At 34.0% G+C, this 26350-nt stretch overlaps 1 long non-coding RNA gene across 2 annotated transcripts in view; it reads right to left on the reverse strand.

Moving 5' to 3' along the window:
* Positions 1-26350, reverse strand: part of LOC140634642 (uncharacterized) — a 149486-nt gene that overhangs the window by 78037 nt on the left and 45099 nt on the right. For both annotated transcript variants that reach the window (XR_012032048.1, XR_012032047.1), the window contains exons 2-3: positions 23543-23598; positions 12620-12679 (exon numbers count right to left, since the gene is read on the reverse strand). This is a non-coding gene — a long non-coding RNA (uncharacterized lncRNA). The remainder of the gene's footprint in view (positions 1-12619; positions 12680-23542; positions 23599-26350) is intronic.

The raw sequence follows: 26350 nt of genomic DNA on the forward strand, positions 1-26350 counted from the left end.
GTAAAGGGAGCTCCACATAACCGGCTGAGTTCTCCCAAATGTGCTGGAGGGGTTGCAGTGTTCCAGCCCTTTATCGAGTTCAGACCAGGATATGCAGTGAGATTTCTCCTGGGCACCCCTATTCTTACTGTGTCTAAGGGAATATTGAAGCTTCACTGCCCCTCCTGTGATTTGCCCTATTTCCCTGCGAGCACTTTTTAGTCAGGAAAGCCTCTTTTAGGCACAAATTTTTAAAGTTCCCAATTGTCCACTGCCCGGCTTTCCTGCAATGGCTTTCCACCCCTCCCCCACCGTTTATCTTCCAATATATCCCCTTCATTCCTCCTCTCCACCTTCCTTACTTGTCCAAAGCAATCACTTTTCTCTTTGTAGTGCTCCAGCTGTTCTCTCTTTACATCTCAGGTTGAATTCGTATATGTTCAGGATGTTTTGAAAGTTATTTAGGTAAATTTGTGGGAAGAGATGAATCAAAGACCAGTACTCTTCTGCCATCTTGCCTAACCCTTAACAAAATACTTTTAATAAATCTTTTTTTTTTTTTACTTTTAATAAATCTTTTATGCTAACAGAAATCTGACAAAAGTTTTTATACTTGCAAAATGTAAGATGCACCAACTTAGTAGCAGTTTTATGTGAAGAAAAATATTTACATATTCCATGTACACTTCCAGATTTCAGAAAAGATAACATATGAAAAGAAAATAGGTAGATCTGAGTTGAATAAATGTTCCCTATTTGTATGTCTGTCATTATTTATTTTATGTCTTTAATATGAAGTACTTAAGTCTAAGCATTTTAGAAATATGAATTTAGGTTCCTGACATTAGTATCATGAGAACACAAGACATCTCTCCTTGTTTTACCCATCTAACAACAAACAAATTTGGCGTACATCCACAAATAATAGTGTCTGTGTGGAGTTATCAAATCTTGTACTAAGTACCAATGGACCAAGTAGGAGTATCATCCCAGAGTTAGCAGAAAGAAGGAAATAACAAATATGAGAACTAAAATAAAATGGAAAATAAGTCATAAAAACAAAAGAAGAGAATAGAACTAAGAGGTGTTTTAAAAAAGATTCATTCATTTACTTTAGAGAGAGAGAGAGAAGTCATGGGGGAAGGAGGAGCAAAGGGAGAGAGAGAATCCTAAAGCAATCTCCCTAGTGAGTGCAGAACCCAATGGGAGGGCTTGATCTTAGGACCCTGAGATCATGATCTGAGCCAAAATCAAGAGTCAGATGCTTAACCAACTGAGCCACCCAGGTGCCTCTAAGAGCTAATTTTTTGAAAAAATAAACAGAGTTGATAAACTTTTAGCTAAAGAAAAAAAGGGAAGACTAAATCATAAGTGGAAAAGGAGAGATTAAAAATGATCTGAAAGATATACATCAGATCATAAGAGACTACTATAAATAATTACATGACAGATTGGATAATCTATAAGAAATGGATAAATTTCTAAAAACATATAGCTTATTAAGACTAAATCATAAACACAAAATATGAATGGACCAGTTATGTAAGGACATTTAATCAGCAATCAGAAATCTCCTAACAACAAAAAAATCTGGGACTACATGGTTTAATTGGTGATTCCACCAAACATTTAAAGAATTAACACCAAATTTTCTCTAAGTCTTTCTGAAGGTTAAAGAAGAGGGAACACTTTCTAATTTGTTTTACAAAGGCAGAATTATTCTGATGCCAAACCCAGATAAGAACACTGCAAGAAAACTACAGACATATATCTCTGATAAATATAGATATAAAAATTCTCAGCAAAATATTACCAAACTGAATTTAACAGTACATTAAAAGGTTTATACACCATGACCAAATGAGGCTTGTCCAGGAATATGAGGATAGTTCAACATATACAAATCAATAGATAAACCATATTAACAAAGTGTAGGATAAAAATCAGATGACCATCTCAGTGGATACAGAAAAAGTATTTGACAAAATTCAACATTCATTCATGATAGAACCCCTCAATGAATTGGGTATAAAAGGGAGAAATCCTCAAAATTATAAGGGCCACATATGACAAACCCATAGCTAACATCATACCAAATGGTGAAAGGTTGAAAGATTTTCCTCTAATTTTAGGAACAAGACAAAAAAGTGCCTACTCTCACCACTCTAATTTAACATAGTACTAGAAGTCTTAACCAAAGCAATCCGATAAGACAAAGAAATAAAAGGTATTAAAATTGGAAAGGAAGAAGTAAAACTGTCTTTGTTTGCAGATATTATCTTATATGCAGAAAATTCTAATTACTCCACCAAAAAACTTAGAACTCAACAAATTTGGTAAAGTGCAGAATGCAAAGTCAACATACAGAAAGTGCTATATTTCTATACACTAACAATAAAATATCTTATAGAAATAAAAGAAAAAATCTATTCACAGTAGCCTCAAAAACAATGACATAACTAGGAATAAATTTAACAAAGAAGTGAAATATTTAAACACTGAAAACCATATATTTTGATTAAAGAAGCTGAAGACACAAAGGGAAGAAAATTCCTGTTCATGAATCATAAGAAATTATATTGTTAAAAATATCTATACTACTCAATGCCATCTGTAGATTCAATGAAATCCCTATCAAAATTCCAAAGACATTTTAATAGAACTAGAAAAATCCTAAAATTTATATGGAACCACAAAAACTCTTTTTTTTTTTTCAAAAACTCTTAATAACCAAAGGAATCATGAGAAAGAAGAACAAAGCTGGAGGCATCACACTTCCTAATTTCAAACTATAGTACAAAGCTATGGTAATCAACACAATATTGAACTGGCATAAAAATAGACATATAGACTAATGCAATAAAATCAAGAACCTAAACTAAATCCCCACATATATGATCAGTTAATATTTCACAAAGGAACCAAAAATACTCAATGGAGAAAGGATAATCTCTTAAATAAATGTTGGGAAACCAAGATAATCATATGCAGACAAATGAAATTGGACGTCTATGTTACACCACCTATAAAAATTAACTTAAAGATTTAAACATAAAGCCTAAAAAATATAAAAGTCCTAGAAGAAAACCTCCAAGACATTGGTCTTGGCAATGATTTTTTGAATATGACACCAAAATAACAAAATCAAAGGTATGACATACAAAAGCCAAAACCAACAAGTGGGACAAGTGGGACTACATCAAACTAAAAAGCTTCTGTACATCAGAAGAAACAGTAAAAAAAAAAAAAAAAAAAGAAAAAAAGAAAAGGCAGCCTACAGAAAAGAAGAAAATATTTGCAAAACATACATGTTATAAAGGTTTAATGTCCAAACTATATAAAGAACTTATACAACTCTAGGGACCCCTGGGTGGCTCAGTGATTAAGCGTCTGCCTTTGGCTCAGGTTGTGATCCCAGGGCCAGGGGATCAAGTCCCACACAGGGCTCCCTACAAAGAGCCTGCTTCTCCCTCTGCCTTTGTCTCTGCCTCTTTCTCTCTCTGTATCTCATGAATAAATAAATGAATGAATAAATAAATAAATAAATAAATAAATAAAATCTTTAAAAAAGAACTTATACAACTCAAAAACAAATAACAATCATTTAAAAAAATGGCTGACATCAGAAAGGATGAATACCTACTATTTGTATCAATGTGGATGGAACTGGAAGGTATTATGCTAAATGAAATAAGTCAATTGGAGAAAGACAATTGTCATATAGTTTCACTCACATGCAACATATAAGAAATAGTGCAGAGGACTATAAGGGAAGGGAGGGAAAAATGAATGGAAAAAAAGCAGGGAGACAAATCATGAGAGGCTCTTAACTAGGGAAACAAACTGAGGGTTGCTGAAATGGAGGTAGAGGGGATGGAGTAACTGGGTGACAGGTATTGAGGGCACATGATGTGAGGAGCATTGTTATATGCAACTGATGAATTATTGAAAACAACATCTGAAACAAATGATGTACTATATATTGGCTACTAAGGTTTGAAGAGATATTTTTCCAAAGAAGACATACAAATGGCCAATGGGTGCATGAAAAAGTGCTTAGCATCACTAATCATTTTGGAAATGTGCATCAAAACAACAATAACATATCATTCCATACCTGTTAGAATGGCTATCCTCAGACAAGAGACAACAAGTGATGGTGAAGATGTGGAGAAAAAGGAATCCTTATGCACTGTTGGTGAGTATGTAAATTTGTATAGCTACCATAGAAACTTCCTCCAAATAATTAAAAATAGAGCTACCATATGATCCAGCAATCCCACTTCTGCGTATTTATCTAAGGAAAATGAAAACAGGATCTCAAAGAAATAATCCTACACTCCTGTTTTATTGCAGTTTTATTCACAATAGCCAAGATGTAGAAACAACCTAAGTGTCCATTAATAGGTGAATAGAATGAATGTACAAATAGATAGATAGATAGATAGATAGATAGATAGATAGATAGATAGATAGAATGGATATATCAATCTATATTCAATAGAATGAGTGGATATATATAAATATATATATATGCAATTTTTCAGCCAAGACATAGAACAACCTAAGTGTTGATCGATAGATGTATAGAATGAATGGATATATAATGTGTGTGTGTGTGTGTGCAATATTATCCAGTAATTAGAAAAGAATTTCTCCATTTGCTGCAACATGGATAGATTTTGGAGGCACTATGCTAAGTGAAATAAATCAGAAAAAGACAAATACTGAATAATCTCACTTAAATGTGAGATGAAATAGAAAGTAGAATGGTGATTTCCAGGGATTAGGGGATTGGGGAAATGAGAAATGTTGGTTAAAGGGTACAGACTTCCAATTAGAAGATAAATGATTTCTGGGTATCTAAGCACAACACTTTGGTTATATTTATCAATAATGTATTACAGGGGATCCCTGGGTAGATCCAACAGTTTAGCATCTGCCTTCAGCCCAGGGTGTGATCTGGAGTCCCAGGATTGAGTCCCACATCGGGCTCCCTGCATGGAGCCTGCTTCTCCCTCTGCCTATGTCTCTGCCTCTCTCTCTCTCTCTCTGTGTGTCTCTCGTGAACAAATAAATAAAATCTTAAAAGAAAATAATGTATTACATACTTGAAAGTTGTTAAGAGAGTAAATCTTACGTGTTCTCACCAGAAAAAAGAAATGTAATTGTGTGATGTGATAGAGGTATTAGCTAACACCATGGTGGTAATCATGTTACAATAAAAGTATATCAAATCAACAAACTTTTTGCCTTAAACTTATACAATGTTATAGTCAGTTATATTTCAAAAAAGCTGAAAATATTTTTAGTCAAATAAAAATGAGAAATGTATAATTATTTATACTATATCAGCGTATATTTATATTTCTATAAATTTTACACAGATAGCTTATACTAACTATATACTGTATTATATATAGTGAACTAACAGTATATTTATGTATAAGTTGTGTAACGTATATTGCTTTCTTATCATTGTGTGTTTTATTAAATAAACAATATTCCCATATGATTAACTAGCCTGGCCCTTGAAAAACCACCAAGTTTATACTGGATAATGTACTACCAGAAATTTAACAAAGTTGGATTATAATGACAGATGTTGTACAGGCCTAATGTCTCATCAGATCAACAACAGACTCTGAAATTCATGCCTGGCTATTAACATGGTAAATGTATTGTTTTAAATTTCACCAGAAGGAGAATCAGAAGTTTGTATTCTCTTGAAATAGACAATATGTATTCATTGTCTTGCTGCAGGACTATGTTTCGCCTCACTGACTACAGCTCTCTGTCTCAATAAAGACTGAAGACAACCTAATCTTCTGGATATTCTTCAGATAATAGCATTTGTTCATGGCATTAATTGACCTCAGAGTAATAGAGAGGCCCTAAAGTAAGACCCCAAAATGTATAAGTAATAATAAATAAATTGATGCATTTTAAAACACTAAAATTTAAAATTCAAAGACAAGTGAATGAATTAGGTTATCTACTTAGAGGAATGAGAAAAGAGCAGTCCACAAGGTTCTCCAAAGGTTTGTTTGGTTCTATTTTTCAAGTGAGATGATTGTACTTGGTTGTTTTATTATCATCATTATTATTTATATTGTGCATTTACATGTTATGCTGTTATTTTATGTATGATGTGTTGCTTAATATATTTTTTATGGGTTGGAAGAGCTCTTTTAAAAGAAACAGATAAAATTTAATTATTATAGAAAAGCATAATACATCAAAAGCAATAAAAAAGAGATTACAGAGCATTGAAAACAGATCTGAAGGACAGGCTTGAGAAATTCAAAAAATGGAATGGAAAAGAGCATAATGCTTAAAAAGTTAAGAGAAAAATAATGCTATGGATAAAGCATAATTGACATCTGGTATTCTAGAACAAAAGAAAGAGAAATATATTTTAAATACATAGAGCAAAACTTCCTTGATATAAAAGAAAGAGAGAATAAAAGTTTCAACAATAGAGAATGATGAACATCAGATAACTTAGTAAAGCTACTGGACTTTAAGGATTAAAATGTAGTTATATGGACATCTGAACAAAATATTAGGTTGGTCTTATACTTCTTCACTGCTGTATTCAAAGATGAGATAATAGATACTTAAAATTCTAATGAAAGACAGTCTTACCCACCATGTTGCTATTCAAGAAACAGATTAAAACAAACAAACAAACAAACAAACAAACAAACAAAAAAACCCATATTCTGGGACACCAGAATATGTCCCAGTGGCTCAGTGGTTTAGTGCCTGCCTTCAGTCCAGGGAGTGATCCTGGAGTCCCGGGATGGAGTCCCACATCAAGCTCTCTGCATGGAGCCTGGTTCTCCCTCTGCCTATGTCCCTGCCTCTCTCTGTGTGTCTCTCATGAATAAATAAATAAAATCTAAAAAACCCCCACATATTCTTAAACATTCAATAATTAAGACCTTGCAGCATCTGTGAATATACTTCTTGAAAAATACCTGTTGAGATTAAATGCCAATCAACCTTCATATTGACTGGTAAAGCCACAATAAAATATTAGCATTGAATCATTTTCATATGAAGCAAGAGCTAACAACTGTGAACACTGATTAAAAATGGAATATAAAAAATGGAATATAAATGTTATAAATATGCATATAGTACTGACAATAATATAATAATCTTCAGGAGTTAGAGAAGTGGGGTATAGGTTATCTTCCTTCTTAGTGGAATAAGATTCATATTTCTCATAACAGAGAAATACAGATGATATAAATCCGGCCGGTCATGTCTAGTGTTACATTTTACCAGTTAGGAAATAGTTTAGTCACACATTCCATACTTTATAATTTTTTTTTCAAACATTCTGTTTTTTTATACTGACTAAATTTCTATTTATATAAGAACAAATTGTTTCCTTTCAAATATTTTTATTAAAATATATATTGCCTAAAGAAAAAGCCCAAGTGGCATGTGTACAAGTTGATGAATTATAACAAAATGAAAATCTTAGTATAACCATCAACATGTTAAGAAATAGAACAATGCTATAATCTTAGAGTTCTCTTTTGTATACTGTTCTAACTATATCTCCCTATCTCCTTCCCAAATGTAACAACTAACATGGCTTCCAACATCAGAACGTTTTGGAAATTTATATAAATAGAAAATATTGTTTTAATACCTAGCTCTTTTGCCCAAGGAAATACTAGTGATGTCAGTTTTTTCTACCTCACTATTGTGGTTCAAATTAGCAATTCCCTAATAACTAATGAAATTTCACAACTCTTCATGTTTATTGGCTATTTGGATATAATCCTTTGTGAATGACTATTCAGGTTCCCCCTGCTTTCTAAAAACTATTACCTCTTTGTTTTATTGGTTTTTAGTTCTGTTAATTTTCAAGATACAAGTCTTTTGTGGGTTTTACATATATCGAATATCTTCTCCCACTTAGTATCTTGCCTTGTCACTTTTATAAAGTTCTCTTTTGATTATATCTAATTTTAGATCAGTACAAATTACCAACCTTTTCTCTTAGAGTCAGTGATTTTTCTGTCTTGTTAAAGGAAATTTTGACTATTCCTTGTTTGCAAAGATATTCCCTTATGTTATATTCTATAAGCTTTATTCTTTTGCTGTTCACATCAGTATTAACATCTAATTTCAGTGGAGATTTGTGAAGAAGTTATCAAAAAAGAAGTTTGAAGTGTCAGGGGTGTTATTTTTAACAGCTTCATTGAGGTATAATTGATATACAAAAAATTCCACACATTTAATGTGTACAAATTAAGAAGTTTGTACTTATCAATACACTCATGATACGATCACACAGTCAAGGTAACAAACATACCCATCACCTCTAAAAGTTTTTTTTTGTGTTTCTCTTTTATGTATGTGTATGGAGAGGGAGATAAGAGCACTTAACCTAAGATCCACTCTCTTAACAAATTTTTTAAGTATATCATACTGCATTGTTTGTAGACACTGTTTTGTACAATGTATTTCTAGTGTTTATTCATTTTAAATAATTGAAGGCTTATACCATTAAACAACTCCCCATTTCCCCCTCTCTTTGGGCCATGGAAATGGCCATTCTATTTTTTGTTTCTTTAAGTATAATATAGATACTTGTCATAAGTGGAATCATATAGTATTTGTCTTTCTTAGACTGGCTTATTTCACTTAGCATAATGTCTTCAAGTTTTATCCATGTTATTGCAAATGTTAGAATTCCCTTCTTCTTAAAGACTGTGTGATGCTTCATTTTAGGTATGTAATTCATTTTGCTTATCTATTTATCTTTCTATGGATATTTAGATTGTTTCTATATCTTGGTAATTGTGAATAATGCTGCAGTGAACATGAGTGTGCAGATATCTCTTCAAGATCCTGATTCATTTGGATATACAACCAGAAATGATATTGCTAGATCATGTGGAAACTCTGTTTTACTTTTGCGAGGAATCTCAATATTGTTTTCCAAATTGATATGCCATTTTAAATTCCTACCAACAGTGCACAAATGTTCTCTTTTCTCCATGTATTTACTCTTTCAGTTGCTCTTTTCTCCTTTTCACCTCTCCATACTTGCATCTGGGGTCATTTTCCTTCTGCCTTGAAAAAATATTTCTATATATTTCCTTATAGTGGGCCTGCTGTTGATACATTCTTACAGCTTTACTTTGCATAAAGATGTCTTTCTTTTTCCTTCATTTTTAATGGTGATTTTCCTGGGTTAAATTTTAAGTTAGAAGGTTTTTACTTGTTTTTCAGCATTTGAAGGTGTAATTCAGTTGTTTTCTGGTCTCATTTTTTTTTTTTTTTTGGTAGTTGATAAATCAGTTATTGGTTTAATTTTCGCTTCTTTGAAAGCAAAATGTTTTTAACCTCTTGTTAACAGGTTGTCTTGGTTTTCAACAGTGTAGCTCCGTACATAGTTGTAATTTTCTTAGTTTTCATCATGTTTGGCATACATTTTAATTTTTTAATATACCTTTTATCAATTTCGGAAAATGTTCACCTGTTATCTGTTCAAAATCTACTTCTGTTCCATTCTTTCTGTGCTCTATTTTGTGGAATCCAATTACATCTGTATTAGGACTTTTCATTATGTTACATAAGTCTCATATAAACTTTGGATGTGTTATTCTGGCATATTTTCCATTCTACTAATTCTTTCTTCAACTATATCTAATATACTACTGAACATAGTAGTTGAATTTTTATGGCCAATTTTTGTATTTTGAGTTAGAACTTCCATTTGGTTCTTTTTTATAGCTTCTTGTTCTTTTCTAAAACCCTCATCTTATCTAATTTCTGAATATACTAATTACACTTGTGATATTTATGTGACTAATAACTATGTTTTTGATAACTATAAGCTCTGGGTCTTCTGTAGATCTATTTCTCTCTCTCTCTACTTCCCTACCCTCCCCTTTCTCCTTCTCTCCCTCCTTCCTCTTTTTAAATCATTTGGTCTTATTCTCTGATGTATCTGGTAATGTTTGACTGAATGCTGCTCATTGTATACAAACAAGTGTAAAGACAATTTTTGGCTCTGGCTAATGTTATCTTCCTCCAGAAAGAATTTGCTTTTAATTCTAGAAAGCAGTTATCTAAGGGCAGATCACTTTCACACAATCAGAGATTGAGTTAACTTCATAGTATACTTTAGCCTTTGTGGAAACCAGATTTATCTATAATTTACTCCTTTTTTCTGATGTTTAGCCAGCTCCTCAGGCATTCTTGTGAAAAACCTTTCCCCTTCCTGAGCTCTAAACTTCAACTTTTATATATCAAACTATTAATACTTTGGAATCCATGCTCAGTTTACAGTTTCTCATTGTGATTTGACAAATGGACAGATTAGAAGCTAGATAAAATGTCGGTTCTTCCCTTCTCTCTGGGAACTTTACACAGTAAATACTTTCTGCCTCATTAGCTTTGTGATTAACACTTATGCTTTTAATTCCCAGCAATTATTGTTGCTCTCAGTAGAAGGATTCAGTAGCAAGATTCTAATCTACCTTTATTGGAAATGTAAACAATTTTATTTTAAAGCTCGTATTTCTTAATTTAAGAAGATATTGGAATACGTTTTGGGCAGTAATTTGCAGTTTGAAGAGGGACCTCTTACACTTTGCTAATTGTAAGACTAGTAAATTTTTGTCCACGTTGTTGAAGAAGGTACTTGGGCAGAAAGAAAAGAAAAGCAGTTTGTAGGGTTCTTGACTTTACATTTGGTCTCATTTTGACTTTGTCTTGCTTTCATATTTCATGAATTGTTTCAAGCTCCAGCCTAGCTTTATGGAGTCATAGAAACACAAAATATTAAAATCAAAGTTAGACTTCATCTTTAACATTTTTCAAATTAAATCCTTTATTTCCATTTTGTCATTATACCCTATCATTTCTTCTTTCTGCATTAAGTTTACTTTCTACTCTTTATTTCTATTGTCACCATGTTTATCATATCAGGTATTAAACACATCTTATACCCTGTATTTCTAAGGTAAGTAAAACTTTTCCAGCTTTCTTTCTATTTCACATATACAGCATCATATCACAATGAAGGAAATTGTAAGAATTGTTACTTGATAGATATTTTCAAGAGAACTGCTAACCCACCTAAAAGCAGAATTTTGGTAGGAGGATGGGACAAATATCTCCAAGAAAAGAGTCAATTTCACATTAGAGGCAAAAGATAAAATTTCTACTGGCTATTTCATAAGTGGACAATTTATATTTATTTATTGTCAGAGAGCTTAATATGATTGTGTGAAGGGACTGATTTCCTTATACTATATATATGAATAATTCTCCTACTAATCTCATGATTTTCAAATGTATCCTTCTAGGACCTGCTGGAGTGAACTATCTAAAACACAATATGAGCATATTAATATATAGATTACATATATTATACATTTTATATGGTAGTATATATTAATATAATTCTTTAGGCCCTTCAATAGGTCCGTATTACTTAAACATAAAGCTCAATTTCCTTATGCTTTTTATGTTTTGTCTCATACTTCCACCTCCAGTTTATCCAAATTTAAATCTTTCCACCTTACATATATATTATGGCATTTTGGCCATAACACAGGTACTCTTCAAATACACGAGATTATAGATATATGATCACATCATGTGGAAATTTAACACACATCTTGTGAGGAGACTCTCTTGCTGGCTTAATAAAGTAAGCACTTTATTGGGGGAGCCCATATGCCAAAAAACTGAGTAGACTTCTAGGAACTGAAGGCAACCTTCAGCCAACTGCTAGCCAGGAAATGGTTCTATGATGAGAACTGAATTAATTTTGCAAACAAACTTGAATGAGTTTGGATGTGGATCTTTGCCCAATCGAACTTCTGATGAAACTACAGTCATTACTGACAAATGGATTGTAGAACTAAGATTCTGAAGCAGAAAACCCAATGAAACTGTCCCCAGATTTCTCTCACACCAAAATTATGAGCTATAATAAATGAGGTGTTTCAGGCTGCTAAGTTTGTAATGATACTTTTTGCACAATCACAGAATACTAATATTCCATGCTGTTTCTCACCTTCATGCTTTTGCGTGTATAGTTCCCTTAGCCTTCATGCTGTCCCTACTGATCTTTGCTCAGATAACCAACTGCTATTTGCCATTGATGGCACAATTCATCACTTTTACAAAACATGTGAATTCTTTCCTAATCCTGCCTTTTTGCAAAATATAAATGATCTTTCATTTTGCTCCTTAACCTAATTAATTTTCAACCTTAATTTTTGTGCTACTTCATACTATAGTAGGTACACTTATTTTCCCCATACACTAAACCTGAGGATAGGGATTGTATCATATTTATCTTTGTGTCCACAGTACCTATCAACTGCCTGCTACTATAGGTACCCAAATGTCCCTTGCTAAACTCTTATCAGGCATCTTACCATTGCTCTGACTTTACTCTCATTATTCCCTTCCCAAGAATATATTTTCTATTTCCTTCCCTTTATGCAAATCTAAGTCATTATTCAGGTCAACTGCAATTTATTCAACTTATCTTATTATCTTTGAATATGTATGCCTAACAGTCTAAAAATTCATAACAAAGACAAAGTGTAGAATTGATTCCAGAAGGTAGGGAAGCTGCTTTTCTTACCATGTGTCACTGCTCAGAGCTGCTTTCTGTTCTCTGTTCCATGCTGGATAGAAACACTGCCTATTGCAATGAAGCAAAGCAATTAAAAGCAAACTGTTTCTGTGCCCTTACTGGACTTTCATCTAAATTTCCTGTGTTTAAAAAAAATAAAAATTAAAAATCAAAAATTAAAAAAAAATAAATTTCCTGTGTTTAATCATTCATGTTTTTGAGGGACATCAAAAACTTGATTGTTTTAGCTTTAAATAGGGTTTGGGGTAGGGGGGAGTTGGCAACAAATAAGAAACAAACGGCTTGTAACATAATTAAAAAAAAAAAAAAAATATATATATATATATATATATATATATATATATATATATATACTTTGAAAAAATTTCAGAAACACCAGCAAATAACAAATAAAGTACATAGTCAATTTACAGGAGGGAAAAAAGAACTATGTTTTTGGCAACTAATTATTGTATCCTCTCTTTGTTTCCAGTATAGTGCTCAAATGTTTTTCACATATACAGCATCATATGTAAAGGCTTCCAACAACATTGTGGGTCAGCATTATATAATTGTTAACAGCAGAGATTGTGGAGTAATAATAATAATAATACCTTTTTTTCTATGGAGTTGTTGAGATCATCTGAATTAATTTATAAAGTGCTCTTAGAAAAGTGCCTGACATTTAATAAATGCTAGCTATTATTATTATTATTGAAAAAACATGCTTATAGAACTTAAGTTACTGGCTAAAGGAATATCCCTAAATGAGTGCAACTTCTAAAGTTTAAACCTAATCTGTCTGACTTTACATCCCATGATCTTAACCACTAGACTATCTTGCATGGTAATCATTTTTTAAGTCATCATAGACAAGGAAGTATAAATTAAAACAATGACATTTCTCATTCAAATAAGCAAAGATTAAAACAAAATGTGGAATCAAATCTCAAAATTGCCTTGTAAAACTAAAACCACTGAAATTAGCATTCTCATATAATGTTGCCAAGAATTTAAATGGCTAGACTTTGGGATCCCTGGGTGGCACAGTGGTTTGGCGCCTGCCTTTGGCCCAGGGCGTGATCCTGGAGATCCGGGATCGAATCCCACGTCAGGCTCCCGGTGCATGGAGCCTGCTTCTCCCTCTGCCTATGTCTCTGTCTCTCTCTCTCTCTCTGTATGACTATCATAAAAAAAAAAAAAAATAAAATAAATAAATAAATAAATGGCTAGACTTTGATAAAGCTAATTCTATCATATATAATATACTATTTGATAATTCCTATCCTAGGTGGAGAAAACAAAACAGGAAAGTAGGTACAAAGATCTTGATCCCAGAATTGTTTTTTTTTTTTTTTTAAATTTATTTATGATAGTCAGAGAGAGAGAGAGAGAGGCAGAGACATAGGCAGAGGGAGAAGCAGGCTCCATGCACCGGGAGCCCAACGTGGGACTCGATCCCGGGTCTCCAGGATGGCGCCCTGGGCCAAAGGCAGGCGCTAAACTGCTGCGCCACCCAGGGATCCCCCAGAATTGTTTACAATACCCTTGACTGTCCAAGAATATTACAACGGTTAAGCAATTTGTATTATTGAATATTTTATTTTTATATGCTTATATTATTGGATATTATACTGCTACTAAAGTCATGTTATTATTATTATTTTTTTTTTTAGAGAAAGCTTGTGCATGTGAGTGCACAAGCAGGGGTAGAGGGTGGGGGCAGGGGCAGAAGGACAGGGAGAAAGAGAATCTTAAAACAGACAAGCAGCTGGATGTGCAGCTTGATCCCATGATTCTGAGATCATGTCCTGAGTCAAAATCAGGAGTCTGACACTTAACTGACTGACCCATGCAGGTGCCCCTAAAGTCATGTTTTTAAATAATGCTGTCATTTAGGAAGATAATAAAATGATGTTACTTTTTAAATAGAATAAAAAGATGATTTTGGTGCATTTTATGAAAGCATTACCTAGGAAAAATTTTATATACAAAACAGAATATGGGGCACCTAGGTGGTGTAATAGGTTGACCACCAACTCTTGGTTTCAGCTCAGGTCATGATCTCTGGACTTACCATGGTGTCTACTTAGTATTGTCTCTCTCTGTCCCTGCCTCCCACCTAAAAATAAGTAAATTAGTCTTTTTAAAAAACTAAATCTAAAGGAAATAAAATCATAATTGAAATAGTGTCTATATGTTGGTAGAATAAATGACTAATATTTCATTTTCTATTTAAATGTTTATCATTTATGCCTCTGTAATGAGCATGAGTTACATTTAAAACCAGAAAAGGCCAATATATATAAACTTTCTTCTAGTTTGGTGGTTACCGGAAGAATAAAAATAAAGGATTGTGAATAGGTTCAAAATATAGAATATTTGTAAGATCATAAAAGCAATATTTGTTATAAATAATCCACTACTTGATATAATAATATAGTTTTCCCCACTATCTGAAAATAGATGATTCCTATGGAACCTTGTGTAAGCTGAAGTGGCAAAGCAAGGAAATAATTTCTATTAATTTTAATTTACATGGAAAAAATTTTGAGCATTCCCACACCCAAAACATAACCCCTCTTAGGCTTTTCTGTTACCTTAGGACACATCTTGTTAGTGAATGCATAAAATAAATCAAGATAAAGGATAGTTGCTCATGATACCATTCAAAGCTATGGTGCCTGGATGCTGAGATGACAAGTGTAGTTTCTGGGGAATGAGCCTGGCAGTGCCACCCCCACTGTTCAAGATACACTCTGCATCTGTAATAGCTTGCTGGAAAACAAATGCTGAAGACTGTTTTCACTGTTCACCTTTTTTCATAAAAATAAATCCTCTTCACATTTCTTTCAGTTAATGAAAGCTGGTACTCATATAAGTCTTCCATGAAAGCCAAGTGGCATAGAACAAACTTTGAAAAAGTGGGGGATACCAATACTATACTGTCGCTGCCCAAAGCTAATATTTCAGGAGTAGAGGTATTATAATGTGAAATGAGTCTCAATGCATTTCCACTAATTTCATAATTCTGTGAATTGCCAGTGGATACTACAAGAAAAAGGAGGAAAACCACACAGCCCAGTCCATGTTTTATTCTCCTGTTCTATTTTTTCCATATCTTAGTGGTGATGAATAGTGATTGACCATGGCCACACATGATGGTTTATAATTGTTGCAAAAACCTCATGGCCTATATAAGCTCATATCAACAGAGAGCCCTACTTATATTTTCTGTTTAACATAGCTCGTAGTTGAGTCTTTTTAACTTTAGTGACAATGCTACCCAGGAGAAAAGAAGATGCAAAATATTCACGTCTTCACAAAATGTCAGTTATCAGCATGTATATATTGCATCTCCCTAATGACTTGGTTTGGTAAATGAGCAGAAAACATTACCTTGTTACTGTGAAATAAATACTATGAATCAAAGCCTGACCTTTTACATTCCCTCTGCAGTAAGCCGTCTGTGTGGCTCTTTTATGACAGCATTTAAACATATTTAAGTGTCTCTAATAATTGCAAATAGCCTTCCTAGCACCAATATGCCCTTTTATTTCTCCTCCCCCTCACTGTCATACTTCTTAAACAGTTGGCTCTCTCTACTTTCTCATTTTCCTTTGTTTCATCAAAGGAAAGCAATTTAAGCTGGCTTCTACTCTCAGCACTCTACTGAGGACTATTGTCAATGTTAAAAATAATCTTCATATTGCTCTATTCCATGGCCACCTTTGCATCATTATTTAACTTGATCTTAACACAGCGTTTGACACTGATGAAGAATTCCTGTAGAAAAATTTCTATTTCCAGGGCACCTGTGTGGCTCAGTTGGTTAAACATCTGACTCTTTGGCTCAGGTTGTGATCTCAGGATAAGGAGATTGAGCTCCGCTTTAGAACTTCTCCCTCTCTCTCTGCCCACCCCCTTGCTCATTCCCTCACTCTCTCTCTCTAGAAAAAAAAAGAAACATGTTTATTTCCTTAGCTTCTATGGAACACTGCTATGTCTTCTTTAATTCCTTTTCATGGCTGCTTTTTCTCTGTCTTCTTTGCAAAGCCTCCTTTCTCTATGTGCATGCCACAAATCTGTGACATGGGTGGAATCTGTATCTTCTCACTCTCTATGGACAGAAACATACATTCCCATGACTCCATATTTATAAATTATATAGCCTTTCTCCTAAGTTCAAAGATTGGGATAGCTCATTTCCTTTGAGGTTTCCATTTTGAATTGTATTGGGGTCTCAAACTCAAAATACAGAAATCTGGTTTAAAAAAAAATAGGCTGAGCTTTTGTGTTTGGCTCTCACTTTCCCAATTTTTCAACTATGCCACACTGGATATATTTTTATTTTTATTTATTTTTATTTATTTATTTATTTATTTATTTATTTATTGATATATTTTTAAAATAAACTCTCTGAGGCTTATTTTCGTTATTTGAGTTATTGGGAAAATTGATTAAGATAATGCATGGAAAGCAATTACATCACAGTTCCTACCACATAGTAGGTGTTCAACTGTTGTGCTCCTTTCTTGTTACATTCTCTGTATATGACTTCTTAATACACTTAGTTGTTCAAGGTGAGTAACTTGAGCACCACCATTTACTCTTTCTCTTTCACATTCCACAATGAATCACTTGGTTTTGTTGATGGTCCTATTTAAATATATCTCAAATACATCTACTTCTCTTATCTCTACAGGAATTGCTTATCAATATCTCCCGAGGTTTTTTCCAATCTATTATCATTATCATCAAAATCCACTGTTTTTCTTGTGTTCAATCACATTCACTTCTAACCTACAAACCTCAAGGTCACCAGGTAAAATTTCATGACATTAACCTAACTGAATATTTTTAGCTATTAATTATTCCTTTCAGTATAATTCCCAGGCTGTTTAATTGAATATGGAAAGGCTTTAGAGTTATCTCTCAACCTCATCTGTTTTTATCCTTTGACATTCACTTTATTATATGCTCTAATAACCATACTGTGCAGTGGTCCTCTCTTGATTTTTATTTTTTTTAATTTGAGTATAATTGATACATAATATTACATTAATTTCAGGTGAACAAAATAGTTCAACATCTGTATACTTCACTTTTTCACAACGGGTTTGCTTCCAGAACACAGGTGTCGTGAAAACCGCCGCTAAACCTAAACCAAAATGGAAAAGGAAAAGACTCACATCAACATCATCATCATTGGACACATAGATTCAGGCAAGTCTTCTACCACTACTGGCCATCTGATCTACAAATGTAGTGGGATCGACAAAAGAACAATCAAAAAATTTGAGAAGGAGGCTGCTGAGGTGGGAAAAGGCTCTTCAAGTATGCCTGGGTCTTGGATAAACTGAAAGCTGAACATAAACGTGGTATCACCATTGATATCTCCCTGTGGAAATTTGAGACCAGCAAGTATTATGTGACCATCATTGATGCCCCAGGACACAGAGACTTTATCAAAAAAAATGATTACAGGCACATCTCAGGCAGACTCTGCTGTCCTGATTGCTGCTGGTGTTGGTGAATTTGAAGCAGGTATCTCCAAGAACGGGAGACCCCTGAGCATGCCCTTCTGGCTTACACACTGGGTGTAAAACAACTAATTGTTGGTGTTAACAAAATGGATTCCACTGAACCACCCTACAGCCAGAAGAGATACGAGGAAATCGTTAAGGAAGTCAGCACCTACATTAAGAAAATTGGCTACAACCCCAACATAGTAGCATTTGTGCCAATTTCTGGTTGGAATGGTGACAACATGCTGAGCCAAGTGCTAACTTGCCTTGGTTCAAGGGATGGAAAGTCACCCGTAAAGATGGGAATGCCAGTGGAACCACACTGCTTAAAGCTCTGGATTGCATTCTGCCACCAACTTGTCCAACTGATAAGCCCTTGCGTCTGCCTCTCCAGGACGTCCACAAAATTTGTGGTATTGGTACTGTCCCAGTGGGCCGAGTGGAGGCTGGTGTTCTTAAGCCTGGCATGGTGGTCACCTTTGCTCCAGTCAATGTTACAACTGAAGTAAAGTCTGTTGAAATGTCCCAGGAAGCTTTGAGTGAGGCTCTTCCTGGGGACAATGTGGGCTTCAATGTCAAGAATGTATCTGTCAAAGATGTTCGTCGTAGCAACGTGGCTGGTGACAGCAAAAATGACCCACCAGTGGAAGCAGCTGGCTTCACAGCTCAGGTGATTATCCTGAACCATCCAGGCCAAATCAGTGCTGGATATGCCCCTGTGCTGGATTGTCACACAGCTCACATTGCTTGCAAGTTTGCTGAGCTGAAGGAAAAGATAGATCGTCGTTCTGGAAAGAAGCTGGAAGATGGTCCCAAGTTCTTGAAATCTGGGGATGCTGCCATTGTTGATATGGTTCCTGGCAAACCTATGTGTGTTGAGAGCGTCTCTGACTATCCTCCTCTGGGCCATTTTGCTGTTCATGACATGAGACAGACGGTTGCTGTGGGTGTCATCAACGCAGTGGACAAGAAGGCAGCTGGAGCTGGCAAAGTCACTGAGTCTGCCCAGGAAGCTCAGAAGGCTAAATGAATATTATCCCCAATACCTGCCACCCCAGTCTTAATCAGTGGTGGAAGAACGGTCTCAGAACTGTTTGTGTCAATTGGCTATTTAAGTTTAATAGTAAAAGACTGGTTAATGATAACAATGCATCGTAAAACCTTCAGAAGGAAAGGAGAATGTTTTGTAGACCTTTTTTTTTTTTTTTTTTTTTGTGCGTGTGTGGCAGTTTTATTAGTTTTTAAAATCAGTACTTTTTAAATGGAAACAACTTGACCAAAAATCTGTCACAGAATTTTGAGACCCATTAAAACAGAAGTTTAATGAGAGAAAAAAAAATCTGTATACTTCATGCTATGCTCACCACAAGTGTAGCTGTCATCGGTCCCCATATTTCACTATCGCAATAACATTGACTATATTCCCTATATTGTGCCTTTTATTTTCATGGCTTATTTATTCCATAACTGGAAGCCATATCTTCTACTCCTTTTCCCCCATTTTGCCCACTCCTAAACTCCCCTCTATCTGGCAACCAGCAATTTTTTTTCTGGCAACCATCAATTTTTTTCTCTATATTTATAGGTCTGATTCTGCTTTTTGTTTGTTTATTCATTTGTTTTTCAGTTTCACATATGAGTGAAATCATATGATATTTGTCTCAGTTTGACTTATTTCATTTAGAATAAACACCTCTAGGTTTTTCCATGTCGTCACAAATGTAAGATCCCATCTTTCTACGGCTGTGTAATATTCCATTGTATGTGCACACCACATCCTCCTTATCCACTTGTCTATCAATGGACTTAGGTTACTTCCTTACCCTAGCTATTGTAAAAAATGCTGCAGTTAATCACAGGGGTGCATGTGTGTTTTTAAATTAGTGTTTCCATTTTCTTTGGGTAAATACCCAGTAGTGGGATTATTGATATTTTGATATTTCTATTTTTAATTCTTAAGGAAGCTCCATACTGTTTTTCACAGTGGCTGCACGAATTTGCATTCCCACCAACAGTACACAGCGGGCCTTTTTCTCCACGTTCTCTTCAATACTTGTTATTTATTTTCTTTTTTATTTTAGCCATTTTGACAGGTGTAAGGTGATATCTCATCATGGTTTGGGTTTGTGTCCTCTCTTGATTTTAATGTGATTTTATATATTTGCATATGACAAATATTTTTAGTGTGTTGTTTAATTACATGATTTATAAAGTTATGTTGAGTCTTTTTTTTTTAAAGATTTTATTTATTTATTCATGATAGACACACAGAGAGAGAGAGAGAGAGGCAGAGACACAGGCAGAGGGAGAAGCAGGCTCCATGCAGGGAGCCTGATGCGGGATTTGATCCCGGGACTCCAGGATCATGCCCTGGGCCAAAGGCAGGCACTAAACCGCTAAGCCACCCAGGGATCCCTGTTGAGTCTTTTTAAAGAAAAATAACACAAAAAACATTGTTTTTCCCATTTTGAAAACTATATGTAATTATCAAAGGAAGAGCACAGTAAATTTTATGTCTCATTATCTAATTACAAGACTAGATTTAGGTGCTTAAGTTATATGATAACTTATAAAAATATCAATAAACCATGACATGCAAAAATGAAGTAAAGGAGATTTTAAGCACAAAACTTGCTCAAAACTTTAACAGTTAGGTACAGAACATAAAGCATGTGGGAAAATAGGCTTATGAGAAACAACTCAAAAATACTTCCAGATAAACACAATATTCAAGAAACGCTAGAATAGAGATTTAATTCCAATTTACTGCTTGGCTTTGGAAGAAGCTGCCTTCTAAAGCATAGATATGTTCTTTTTGTTTATTTGACTTGCTTTAGGACTTTAGTGAGACTTTGCCTATGCCCACCCTGATTTGTCATTTACAATACATTTCTAAAATATAACCTTTGAGTTTGTAGGGATTGTTATTCCTAGAACATGCCATATTTTTTTCTTACCTCCTATCATTTTAGAGTTGGGCTGTTTTTCTCTATTCTTATGTTCTTTTCTTTAGCTAAATTTCATCCATCCTTCATGTCATATATGTGACAGTCTCCAGAAAGGCTACTCTGAAGCCTCAACACTCAGTCTGGTTCCCCTCCTGTGCTTTATCCTATTGCTGCACTTCTCACCCTGACTTGCATTCATCTCATTCTTTGTATGTGTCCCTATTGTACTGTCATCATCATAAGGTGAGGGACCTTGACTCATTCATCATTATATGTTCAAGAGCAAGCAGAAAGCCTGCCTCTTAAGAAAAGCTTAGAATGCATTTGGTATCAGGTATTTAATACTTTTAAATGTGGAAGTCAAGAATCAATGATAAAAATCCTCTGCTTTCCCATCAAATTATTTTCTTAAAGTTTCCTATTTTCAATACTTTTCTTTAGTCAGTGCTAATAAATGTTGTATGTTAAAATTAGGTCTAGTGACATCTCTCCCAGTAATGTACTTATTGTGGTCAGGAGGCTGTCAGCAAGGTCCTTTTTCATAGTGAAGACACCTTTTTTAGTATGGGTACCACTGTTTATTGTTGTTGTTTCTTTATTTAATATTTCCCCTTTTTTTCTAATTTCCTTTTAATTTTATTTCTTTATCATTTATCATCACCAAAACATCTATTTTCTTTTTCTTATTGTTTCCAGGGTGAAGGGAAATGACCTTATTGCACTTCTCTGATGCCTGACAAGAGAGTCATTTCTTCCCGGTGATTATGCTGATAAGCCCTGGGGCAGTCATTATCAAATATGATGCTGCTGAATTTTATGTATAAGACCATGACAGTAGTTTATCACTCCAAAAAAAAACTAAGGAAATTTTTATACAATTAAAAAATCTATTTTCTGGAAACTTCCTAAGGCTTTGATAATTATTTGCCTAAAAGTCACTGCCAAAAAAAAAAAGCTTTTGATTATAATTTACTGAAGTCTTAAAATGAGATTTTATTCTCTGTTTTTACAAAGAAAAGCAGAAGCAAAACTGGTGATCCAAGTGCCTTTAGAGTAGAAAAAAATATGTTTTCTTTCCTTAAAGGAGTTTTTCCAGCATGCTGGAAAAGACATCAGACATGTATAGATAAAAATAATCAGAATATATTCACATGTGTTCTGTAATAAAAATGGGCATGGTTTGGAGGTTCAGAATATGTGCATTATCCTAGACACCAAGTCTCTCAACAGTTTTAGTGTTACATCCTCATGTAAATTAATTAGTCTTTCTAAACCTTCATTTTCTCATCTGTAAAATTGGGTTATTAATAAACCTTATCTCACAATAAATTATTAAAGATTAAATGAAACAACCATGTACCAGCTGCATGGCAAATAGTCAATGCATTATAACTATTATAATTTGCAGAAGGCTAAGAAAATAAGAGAAGAACGTCTTGCTTATGCCTGCAAAGGACAACTGAGGCACAAGAGTAGGCCACAAGGGATATCCCCGTGCTACCTGGGAAACATAAGATAAGGAGCAATACTTTGTAATTCACACATGTTGTTGCATATCTGCTGACTCACCTCATTAGTGAGCCCTTCCCTGGAACCTCCTTTAGCTGTCTGACTCATGCACATATGTGTAATGTTTAGCTTTGACAAAGTATGGCTTCTGTAGGATACCCTCATTACCAAAGCTAGGGAAAACAAGATATGCATTTAGTCCATCCATGTGGGATTCTGGCTCATCTCATGGATTCCACCTTACTTTTGGTCCTCCCCATTTGCATCCATACCACTTTGCCTCCCACATCAACTTCAGGATCTAGCATATGAGGACACAGCAGTCTCACAGAGACTTCCACAGTTGTGTAAGCCAATCTCCTGTAACAAATCTATTGTCTTTTTTCTCATGCTCTTCCTCATCATCATTGACCTCCTCCCTCCCTCCTTCCCTCTGTCCTTCTTACCTACTCTTTTTTTTTTTTTTTCCTCTGATTGAAACTTGACTGATGTTCCAGTTTTTCTTAATGGGGCACCACTCTATGGCCTTATCTTCCATTGCATACATACATCATGCCCAAAACAAAAACGTGAAATTGTCCCTATCAATGTCTCGAAATACATTAGGATACTTGTGACTACCATGACATACATGTATAATAGACATTTATTTCAAAATTTCAATATCATTTCAGATTATTATCAATCTATACATGAATGAAGTATTTGAAATTAGAGCTGAATGGCCAGCTGAAATAATTTCTTCAAAAGCTAAATTACAATATTTGAATTTCCACCATAATAAACATTACATAACATTGATGAGGCAAACCATTTATAAGATTGTGTCTTCTAGAGGACAGCCCATGTGCTCTAATCTTTTTTTGTAAACACTAAAGGTCTTTTCAAACTGTCAAAAGAAAAGAGCAAAATAAGATAGACTGGAAATAGTTATTAATAATACTTACATCAAGATCTTTTATGTTTCTATTAAGAGGGACTTTGCCATTTAAAAGACCAGTGTCTGAAACAAAGGAAAACTTCAATAAGAAAATTACAAGTAAATAATTATCTTTCAAAAATACATACTTTATATAAAGAAACTATTCTTGGTTCTCATCATTTTCTTTTGCTCCCACTCATGATTTTCTGTACTGCACTGGTGACCATGGTAACATCCATAGCTAACTAGTAGATTACTACCAATGTCCTGCCACCACCAATCACTATTTTCTTGAAGTCAATGAAAATTCTCTCTAATTTCAGTGGTTCCTTGCCCACTCCTCTGATAAACAAGACCTGAATCTGTACCAAGAATGCATGTTAATAATACATGACTATTGGATGCCTTATCTATTTTCCCACACTGGAAAATTTTATGAAAATAACAATTTTTCATAAACACTTGGACAGATTGAAAAACGCTTTTGTTCTTTTTACATAATAAATATGAACATAATAGATTAACCTATGTCAAATTATTCAGAAAAGGCACTGTGCCTTGCTAGAGCTATGTAGCAGGCACATAGTCTATGTTTTTGTTGTACTTTTCTGGATGTCTGAAATGTTTTAGTTATAAAAATGATTTAACCTTTTAAAAAGAAAATACTGATATTTTCCTCCATATATGTTTCTAAAAATATTTAATTCTGTAATTCCTTTTTAAAAATATACCTTCTATATTACTCAAGCTGTAAGTGATCTAATGTGGTTGTTTGAGATACAAATTTTCTGCTCATGTGTGGTACTGTAACTGAAAATTTGACTCCGGACACAGAGACCCATTTGCATAACACTAGCAGTTCCTTTGCTTTGGTCAATTTTTCCTGTGTATTTATATTTATGTTCTCCACAGATAGCTACTTAGTCTATTGCTTGTTAAAGTGATTCTATACATAGATTTTTTTATGACATTCAGCACTTGAAACCTGAGATAACACCTCCAAGAATAATTAGCAAATTTATATTAAATTCCTTTAACTACTTTTACTTCTTCCATCTGATGACCTATCTAAGCAGCTGAAGACTATCGATAGTTTGAGCTTTCCCTAAGCAGTAACTTTCAAAATGGAGTCATTGAGATAGTGTCCTGTAATGCAGTAGAGTATGTTAGGACAAAAATATGAAATGACAGTTTTTCTGAAAGATAATGTTGAGGGAAGAATTGCCTATTTTATATACAGATATAAGCTATTACCAGTTAAACTTCTCCCATCGAGACTAGACTCCTTCAGTATAAGCTGTGTTCTGGGCATTCAAATACCCCTAATCCTAGAATTGTGCCTGACTTATTATACATGTTAAATAAATATTTGTGAGTGAAGAAATGAATGAATGGACTAGCATTTGATTTGGTCAAGCATTTGTCTGGGTACATAAAAGTTGTACATTGCACAATACTTAGGGTAACAATCACATCATTAACATAGAATTGTATGTTGGGTATATCATTTTTTTCTGGTGCTTGGTGGATAAGTTTATTGTTTTAGCAATTAGTATGTATTATGCCAATCCTCTGACATGAAATAGGAAAATGTTTAAGAAAGGCACAACTACTATGGATTATGGCCAGCAATAGCCCTGGGGTTAGTGCTGCAAACTGAGTTGTTAGGTGCTGAAATAATTCACTTCCTTCTTGGATGTTAAAAGCATCTCAGAAGGATTTTTTGCCATTTAGGAGAGAAAAGAATATGTAAAAGACAAATCAAAATACTTTAAAATTATGCAAAAGTTTAAATATTTAAATAAGGATCATATTATGAATAACTTGATTTAAGGGGAAAAAAGCCTTGATAAAATTAACATTTTAATGTGTCATGTGGCTTCAAATGTTGTAGCCAATACTGTCAATAGAATCAACAGACGAGTTGTATTTTACAACAATGGCAGCTTACTTGGCACTTCTGTGTACAAGAAAATCCACTTTGGGTGAGACTTAATGTGTTTTGAGGATATATTACAAATATTAACTTTTAACTACCTGGCATATTTGTTGTCTTTTGTAAAGCTTATTTTAAATTGATATTTCACTTCAGCAGAATAAATGGGCTTCAGGCAATTTCATACCTATTTTGCAGCTATGCAAAAAAGCATATTATTTGGTTATAAATAAATTATTGTCACACATATTTTCTACTCTATTCTTAACCAATATGTATCACCTGCTTATCTCTTCAGATTATTGAGTGCCTCTGAACTCTTCTAAAGAAGGATTTGACAGTCTGCCTAAACCATTTTTTATCGCACTGCTTGCAGGAAACTATTGGACTAGAATATGAAGTGTCTGCAGCACATTAAGCAAAAAGGGGGGGAAAGCAATTCATTAATAACCATAAAATCTTTAAAAACACAGTTAAATAATTTCATGGTACATTGTACTACTTAAATTTCCCTAAATGTTTATTACCAATTTTGGTATTTCTAGATAAGTATTTGACACAATGATAGCACAGCTAAACCACTGTTTCTCCAAAAGTGGATTGAATACCACCAATGGAACAAAATAGCATTTTAGGTTAATGCAGAGACCATCATTTTCTAAAAGTAATATGTTTGTATTAACATGTGGTGGCTAATTCCCAAAAATGATGGGACCATTCCTTCCTGTTCTCAAACCACTGTTCAGTGCCCTGCCACATTAAATCTAGATGATCTGCTTTAACTAATGGGATGTGGTAGAGTGATATGACATCTCCAGACCTAATGTTTAAGAAGACCTGAACCCTTCAACTCTTTGAGATTTAGGAAATCTGAGCCACCATTAATAAATCTTTCCC

The sequence above is a fragment of the Canis lupus genome, chromosome 6 (assembly GCF_048164855.1).
Source record: "Canis lupus baileyi chromosome 6, mCanLup2.hap1, whole genome shotgun sequence".
NCBI classification, from domain to species: domain Eukaryota; kingdom Metazoa; phylum Chordata; class Mammalia; order Carnivora; family Canidae; genus Canis; species Canis lupus.